The sequence below is a fragment of the Panulirus ornatus genome, chromosome 66, assembly GCF_036320965.1.
Source record: "Panulirus ornatus isolate Po-2019 chromosome 66, ASM3632096v1, whole genome shotgun sequence".
In the NCBI taxonomy this organism is placed as follows: domain Eukaryota; kingdom Metazoa; phylum Arthropoda; class Malacostraca; order Decapoda; family Palinuridae; genus Panulirus; species Panulirus ornatus.
The window spans coordinates 180,694-188,946 of record NC_092289.1 but is presented as its reverse complement, the minus strand read 5'-3'; the positions used below and the strand labels follow the sequence as shown (position 1 = coordinate 188,946).

Below are 8,253 nucleotides of genomic sequence, written 5' to 3'. Positions count from 1 at the left end.
ATTGGGGTGTCTAAATGTGTGTGGATGTAACCAAGATGAGATTAAAGAAGAGATAGGTAGTGTGTTTGAGGAAAGGAACCTGGATGTTTTGGCTCTGAGTGAAACGAATATATATATATATATATATATATATATATATATATATATATATATATATATATATATATATATATATATATATATATATATATATATATATATATATATATATATATATGAACCTGAAGGTATTAAAGAATTGTTCGTTTGGTGATGTAGCTTGTCGTCGACTGACTAAATCATAGTTGTAGTTGGTAAGTCTATACCCAAGACAACGAAACAACGAACATTATCATTCGTATTATATTGTCATAAACAGAAAGACACATACACGGACCTTGCTATATATGACGCCTGATGCGAAAGACAGGAAAAGGGTCATTAGGCCGAGCAACGTTTCCACATATCTTCGATCACACAGATTCGTAGAGAGTTCTTTATGTAAAGCCGTCGGACAAAGACACACATTTACTTTATCCTACACAGATGAACCATTGTGTCGCTATAACATGTTGCAAGTGCGCAACAGAGAGCCAAAGTACATCCACACACGGTCGCCCACACACAAAAGATGAATACACACTCCCTCTCGTACTGTAGAAATGTGTTATTGCACGGAGGTATTTGGAAACATAAACACAAATGTACACAAAGTACTTTTCTCCTCTTCTTACACACACACACACACACACACACACACACACACACACACACACACACACACACACACACACATACACACACAACACACACACACACACACACACACACACACACACACACACACGCACAAACTCACACACACACACACACACACACAATCAGAACATATGAAACACTTGTGTTGCCAGGGTTACCAATAAGTTATGGTTATCATTCGGTTGGGATAAAAGATGTAAAATTCTAACAAAGACCAGTAAATGTTAGCTTCTTGCATACTGTCGTTGTGAAGGATTTCGCACATTTACTTATCTTAGTATCAAGAATGGGTAGGATATCAATTTTTCCACTTTCGAGGTAAATTATTTGTTGTTATGTTGGGAGTTCAAATGATATGAGATTAAAGGAATGTAGTTCGCAGTCTTAAGATACCAGAATGTATCGTCTGAATATCATACTTAAAAGAAAGGTTTGAAATGTGATGGACGCTCTTCCAGCCATCTAACTTTATGGTGATAGAAATGTGCTAGCTAATGTTGGATCTCGTGTGGAACCTATCATTACACCGTCAGTTTGTCTAACTGTAGCGCCACTGAACAAAAAGTAATTCAATGTCCTCATCCCAGTAGCTATCATATTACGATGTTTGTACATACCTGATACTTGACAGAACCTTAAGTGCATTCGTCAAACTTTTCTGCCCTACTTTTGCTTCTTAAATATGTATGTTATACCTATGTATTTCATAATCATTATACTTCTTTATATGTCTGTAGGTATAGGATTCATATTCAGTATATAATTTGTCGATACCGTTTTCATTTTTGTTGAAGCTGAAGCCATACAGAGAAACCCTACGTGCACATAGGTACTAGTGTGCTTAAATAGCCTGTAACCAGGAAGAAAGCTGAGGGACTCAGAGCAGCCACACAGACTAATACACTTAGGAGTTCATACACTATCCACTGTAGAATGAAATTTGATAGATATTCTAAGTGGTGCGGACGATGATACTGTTTTATAACATATCACTTATTCTGACTCCTAATCACAGAATTAATGGGTAATATCTAATGTATGAAAGCATAGGAATAAGGAGGGGACCACCAGATAATGGTTGTTCATACCACATTCACTATGAGGAAGCCAAGCAGCCCTTATGAGGTCTAAGTGGAGGTGAAGCAGCCTTGGTTAGAGGTGGATGCCAGACAGCCTGGGATCCAGGTGGAACCCGGGAAGTCAGGGGTCTAGGTGGAACCCGGGCAGTCAGGGGTCCAGGTGGATGTTATGCAGCCTTGGGTCCACCTTGAAGTTAGATGCCCTAGATTCCATTTGGATTCCTAGCTGCCTGGGATCTAGGTAAAAGCCAGGTACCCTGGGGTCCAGGTGGTAGCTAGGTAGCCTGGTTGCAGTTGGAGTCAAACAGGCTAAAATCCACGTGAAAACCAAGCTAACTGGTGGTACAAGGGGAAGTCAGGCAGTCTGGGGTCCAGGTAGAAGCCAGGTAGGAGGATTTCATCATCAGACAGCCCTCACCTCCACATTCCCATGAACATGCTTTTTTACATCTTTTTTACGTTGGAGGCTCCAGTAACGGACATACGTCCATTTCAAAGCCGGGCCTTAAGTGAAATAGGGAAAAGATTGTGAAAGGGAAAAAGAAGAGACAAGGGAAATCATTTACGAATTTTGTAGGAAGTGAAGAACCTGCCTTTTAAAATGTGTCAGTTCATAGTTATTGGGAAAGACATGAAAGGGTAGAGAGTTCCAAAGCTTCAACGTGTAGGGCAAGAAAATTATCAAACGACCCACCCGTGAGTTGCCAACGGCCACGCCGTAATCATGTGACGCAGCAGCTTGCCGAGTATTGCCTGGTCTAGCTAGTGGTGAGGGCACACAAGCAGCCAGCTGTCGGGAGCATAAACCAAAGTATCACCTATAGAAGAGGGGAAAGTACACCAACATTGAGGCGTAAGGTAAGCGGGTCAAGTTTTTAAGTCTTCCTGGAGGAGTCTATAAGTCCAACCTCTTTCAACTCAATACTGTCAAGTAAAGATCCAGGGCTAGAGCCACCCCAGATGTGAGAGCAGTACTCCATAAAAGGACGGATTAATCCTTTGTATAAACAGAGCAATTGTTCAGAAGAAATTTCGGCATCTAAACAGGCCTTCCAGTTTCTTAGAGGTAAACATGGCGAAATCCGTATTGTGGGGTTTCCAAAAAATTGGATATTACATTGATACCAAATATGTTCGTTGAGTTAAGATATGGATTTACAGAACCACCAAAGAAGAGAAGTGAGCTGTGAAGAATTTCCGATAGAGAAATGGGTAGAAACTGAGTCTTGGAGGCTATAAACTTAACCAAGTTTCGTTTACTTGCCCTGTCCAATCTAATTTATTAAGAGAAGAAGGATCAGAACTAAAGGACGTGGATGAAGGCAAGATTGAGTCGCCAGCATATGAGTACATTTGGATATTTGTGGAAGAGAGAAAATCGTTGATAAAAAGAAGAAAAAGTGTAGGGGATAGGACAGAACCTTGAGGGGCACCGCTGTTGATGGGAAAGGGGGGAGAGGCTGATCCATCAACAACCACAGAGTTAGAATGAACAGAGAGGAAGCTAGATATAAGGGAGCAGAGTGAGGAGGGAAAGTCGAAAGAAGGGAGCTTAGAGATGAGACCCACATGCTAAGCCCTATAAAAACTTTGGATAAGTCAAGCGCAGCTACATAAGATTCCCCAAAATCTTTCAGGGGTGATGTCCAGACAATAGTAAGATAGGAAAGAATATCGCAAATTGATCTCGCATTAAGGAAGCCATACTAGTGATCAGAGAAATGACTGTGATTCAAGAGGTCTAAGGATATAGGAGTTGAGAAGGGATTCAAAGACTTTGGAAATGGTAATGATAAAACAACAGAGAGGTAGTTCGAAGGTTAGAACGCTCACCCTTTTTTGGGATGTAAAAGTTCTGGTTTTTAAATAGAAACGAAACAGATGAGCACGCACTGGTGCAAGTTCAGGGGGCACATTCTTTCACTATACGGGGATGGATGCCGTCAGGACCATAAGCCTTGCTTGTGTCTAGAGAGAGAAATGCTTTTCAGACAGATCGAAAAGAGGTAACGGGGGAAGGGCATAGGATTAGTAAAACGAGCATCAGGGGGTGAAGGAATGTTAGAGTCATTCAGGTTAGAGTTAGAGGAGAAACGGGAACCAAAGAGAGTTGGTTGTCTACTGCAGAGACAGCTAGAGTGCCGTCAGAACGGAAAAGTGGAGGAAAGGTGGAGCAACAGAAGTTGTTGGCGATGTCCTCTGCTAAAGACCAGAGAGATTCATCAGTGGATGACTGGGAAAGGTTATCGCACTTCTTTTAGATAACAGAACGCTTTGTTTCCCGGATAACATACTTGCACTAATTACGGGCAGTGATTTTTGCTGCATGGGAGTCAGGAGGAGAGTTTTTCCACGCTCGATATGCCTGATCCCTTGCCTGAATGGTCTCAGAATAGAAGCGGTTGAACCATGGATTGGAAGATGAGGTCGGCTTGGAGGAATAGGGAATAGATGATTCCATTCCCGCAGCAGTAACCTCTCCTATGAGTTTGGCGGAGACAAAAGCATCTCCACATACAAGACAGTAATTTACCCAAGGAAAGTCAGAAAAGAATTTTCCTGAGTCATTCCATTTGGCTTTGTTAAGGTGGTAATAATTAAGCTTAGAAAGAGCTTCTGGTGGGGAAGGTGCCACAGATGCTGTATTGATTACTGCATGAAATGTCAAAAGTAAGTATTAGATGGTTTGTTGTTTCATCAGCGATCCCATCACCCTCTTTATACTCACCATCATATTAGTATCTACAGCCAGCATAAATGCCATTTTCACCATCTTAAAAGTGATATGTGATGGGTTCGAGTAACTGTTTAAGGCACTATCGTTCATAGGCATTAACATTATTGCTGTGATCATCGTACAAGATTAACCAGTGTAATGGGTTCAGGAATTAGGTTAGCGCTCACTCTCTGTCAACACCGTCTTACTTTCGTTTTCTGTTGTCACGACTATGTGCTATAATGACCTCCAGGTGTCGGGGTCATAAAGGGCACTTTGGGCAATAGATGAATATGCTTTTTCATCCGACCTTACCAACTTTCCCTAATTGGATGATTATCTAAGTAATTCCTAGGAGCATCGAACATAGGCAGAATCTTAAAAGACTGGGTAAATAATCATCTATAAATGCTGTGGCATTCTTAATAGTAAAAATACTGAACTCAGGCAAACACTGTATCATTAAGAAACGTTCTTGGGCGTTGGCCTTCTCGTAATTCATCAATCCTCAGTATTTTCTTTTAGTAACACTTTTACAAGTACACTGGACTCTAACACTTCTGAATATTTTCTTGTATTTTTTTCTAACATCGTTTACGAAACTTTTGCCTTTAAAAGTCATGAGTGATAACCGTAATCATACTGCATCTCACCATCACCATTAAATTCAACTACACATCTAAGAACATTTGTCACAATGGGTTTCCTTGTTAATTTCATACATTTTTCATCATCACATCTAGTGATCACACACACCACTAACCCTCACTATTATCTTCCTTATCAGTGGGACTATCGACGCCGCACCTCTGCACACGAGAACTCCCAAAGATAGTCTGCCCGCCCACAAGGGTGCCAGTTGTGTGGCTTCGGTGAGCGGCGTGACCCAGCAGGATCACCTTTTCCACAGTGTAATGTACGCTCTCACAATGGTTGGGTGAGCGGAGGTATCAGGCACGGCGGAGGCTGGAGAGTGTAAACTGGCTGGGCATGGAGAATGTACAGACCGGTTTAACAGAGACCGTGGACTGTCATGAAAACCATTATTCAGTGTTCTGCATGTCTTTCCATGAATATTCCCCGAATGTCTTGAAAACTCAAATTAGTAAGGAATTGTGATTTGCCTTATATATGTTCAAGTCCACGGAGTTATGTAAAGAAACCAAGGCATATTTAAAACTGTATGATACTGTACGTAGTGAAGACCTTAAAATGAAGCGGCTATTCTTCAACAGAAAAACTATGTACGGCTTTCATTCTCATGTCTTCATCCAAGATGCTGTTGTCAGAACGGTTACATAAAGTTTTCTTTCATATAACCACGAGGAATAATGAAACACTGTAAGTCACGAGCGCACTTTCGTGCTTTACATCTCCAGGGGTAACTAGTGGTTATCATCCAATACTTGAATCATGAGTATGACTTGCTTCTCTTTATCAATTTCCGGAGCCATCCCGCCCTACAGGAAACAGCATTGCCACCCCTTGCGTCTGCAAGGTAATGCCAAGAAACAGACGGAGAAAGACCACATCCGCTCACATCCATTCTCTAGCTGTCTTATGTAATGTACCGAAAATGATTTTGAGTGCGCGCGAGCCTTCATCGTGAAATGGTTGGCGTTGCTTACCATGAGTCAGCACGGCTATGAGAAGGGGCACCACGAGGGTAAAAAAATCTCTCTCCGTAATAAGAAATCACATAGGCTCACAACACGCGACATCCACATAAATACGTGCCCATACGATCACACACATATACAAACGCACATATGCATGTATGTGGAAATGGTGTTTAGATTATGTAAACGCTGATGAATGGATTTCTGTATGGCTGAATAGAGTATATGTAGATTGCTTTCTTTCTACGATAAGTGTTTCACCAGTACAATGATCATATTGTTTCTGATGGTGATCATTTCCATATTCATATGAAGTCCCGGAAAGGATCCTGAAAAATGAAAAACACTTCATTGTTGGTTTTATTTAAGCTATGAGAAATTCTCTTATCCTCAAGCATACATACACAATAAGCGTAAATGAAGAGGCATATGTGCAACCAACTTAAGATATATTGAGGAATTATTTTCGTCTAGAAGGGTGGTGATAGAAAGATTATGAGTAATTATGTTGATATTTTGCTGTTCGGTAGGGCTAGCAAGTACGGCTAAACACTTATGTTAACACCACCTGATGCTCCCAGGTTGACACTCATTCAGATCCAACAATGCTTAACTTCTCGAATAACATTAAAGGCTCTGTTTTCAGTGTGGTATGGCGGCATGAGAAAGAGAGAGAGAGAGAGAGAGAGAGAGAGAGAGAGAGAGAGAGAGAGAGAGAGAGAGAGAGAGAGAGAGAGAGAGAGAGAGAGAGAGGGTGACCACTGACCAATCATGAACGGCCTTACTGCTGTCTATCACGTACAAGTACAACAGACACCTTGACAGTGTGCAAAATTATAACAAATAGTGCAATACATTCTCCTGCTTTTATGCTCGGCGAGGTTCGTTGAAGTGCAAATTTTATGGAATACATTACAAACATGCTTCATCACTAGTTTGGGCGATGTGCTAACCACTGCAATAATTCGGAAAGAAAGGTTATCCTTTATTACTTAGTGTTTTCAAAAGTGAACACAATGCAAGCCTTTACTCACACTTGTACAAAATCATCATATCAGACATTAGGTTACACATAGTAAATGACTTACGAAGAGAATTACAGATGAATGAAAATCTGTGCCCTGACTAGCAGGACTAGCCAAAACAAAAACAGGTGTTAGTTGTCTGGAAAGGTTGTTAAGGAACAGGCTACGAATGACCTTGAGGGGAGCCATTGGTGTTAATCTGCATACCGGATCCTCGGCATGTGTTAAGGCATCGCCAACGTTTTTCAAAATCCAACACGGCCAGGTGAGGATCCCTCTTAGGCTCAGTCCTCTGTTCTTAACGCTACCTCTATAATATATATATATATATATATATATATATATACGAATAAAGTGTATATGAACGCGCACCTTCATAGAATATACAAAGCTCCAACAGCCAGGATCGAACCTGGGACCCCTTGTGCAAGAGGCAGGCATGTAACCGCTAGGCTAAGGGACTGTATAATAGGAAATAACTATTCGAAATACTAAGTACTCGAATACCCTTCGTCTCACAATGGTGAGCAACGGGGTCTATCGGTAGTTTCCGAACAGAACACATATGCATATATATATATATATATATATATATATATATATATATATATATATATATATATATATATATATATATATATATATATATATATATATGATACAGCGCTGGTGGCTGATTCATGTGAGAAACTGCAGAAGCTGGTGACTGAGTTTGGTAAAGTGTGTGAAAGAAGAAAGTTAAGAGTAAATGTGAATAAGAGCAAGGTTATTAGGTACAGTAGGGTTGAGGGTCAATTCAATTGGGAGGTGAGTTTGAATGGAGAAAAACTGGAGGAAGTGAAGTGTTTTAGATATCTGGGAGTGGATCTGGCAGCGGATGGAACCATGGAAGCGGAAGTGGATCATAGGGTGGGGGAGGGGGCGAAAATTCTGGTAGCCTTGAAGAATGTGTGGAAGTCGAGAACATTATCTCGGAAAGCAAAAATGGGTATGTTTGAAGGAATAGTGGTTCCAACAATGTTGTATGGTTGCGAGGCGTGGACTATGGATAGAGTTGTGCGCAGGAGGATGGATGT

The 8,253-nt window shown here is 40.9% G+C and overlaps 1 protein-coding gene across 3 annotated transcripts in view; it reads right to left on the bottom strand.

Moving 5' to 3' along the window:
* Positions 1 to 5,370, bottom strand: part of LOC139746861 (uncharacterized) — a 526,669-nt gene extending 521,299 nt beyond the window's left edge. For all 3 annotated transcript variants that reach the window (XM_071658484.1, XM_071658485.1, XM_071658486.1), the window contains exon 1: positions 5,297 to 5,370. The gene's annotated coding sequence lies outside the window, so the exon portion shown is untranslated. The remainder of the gene's footprint in view (positions 1 to 5,296) is intronic.
* Positions 5,371 to 8,253: the final 2,883 nt, after the last annotated feature.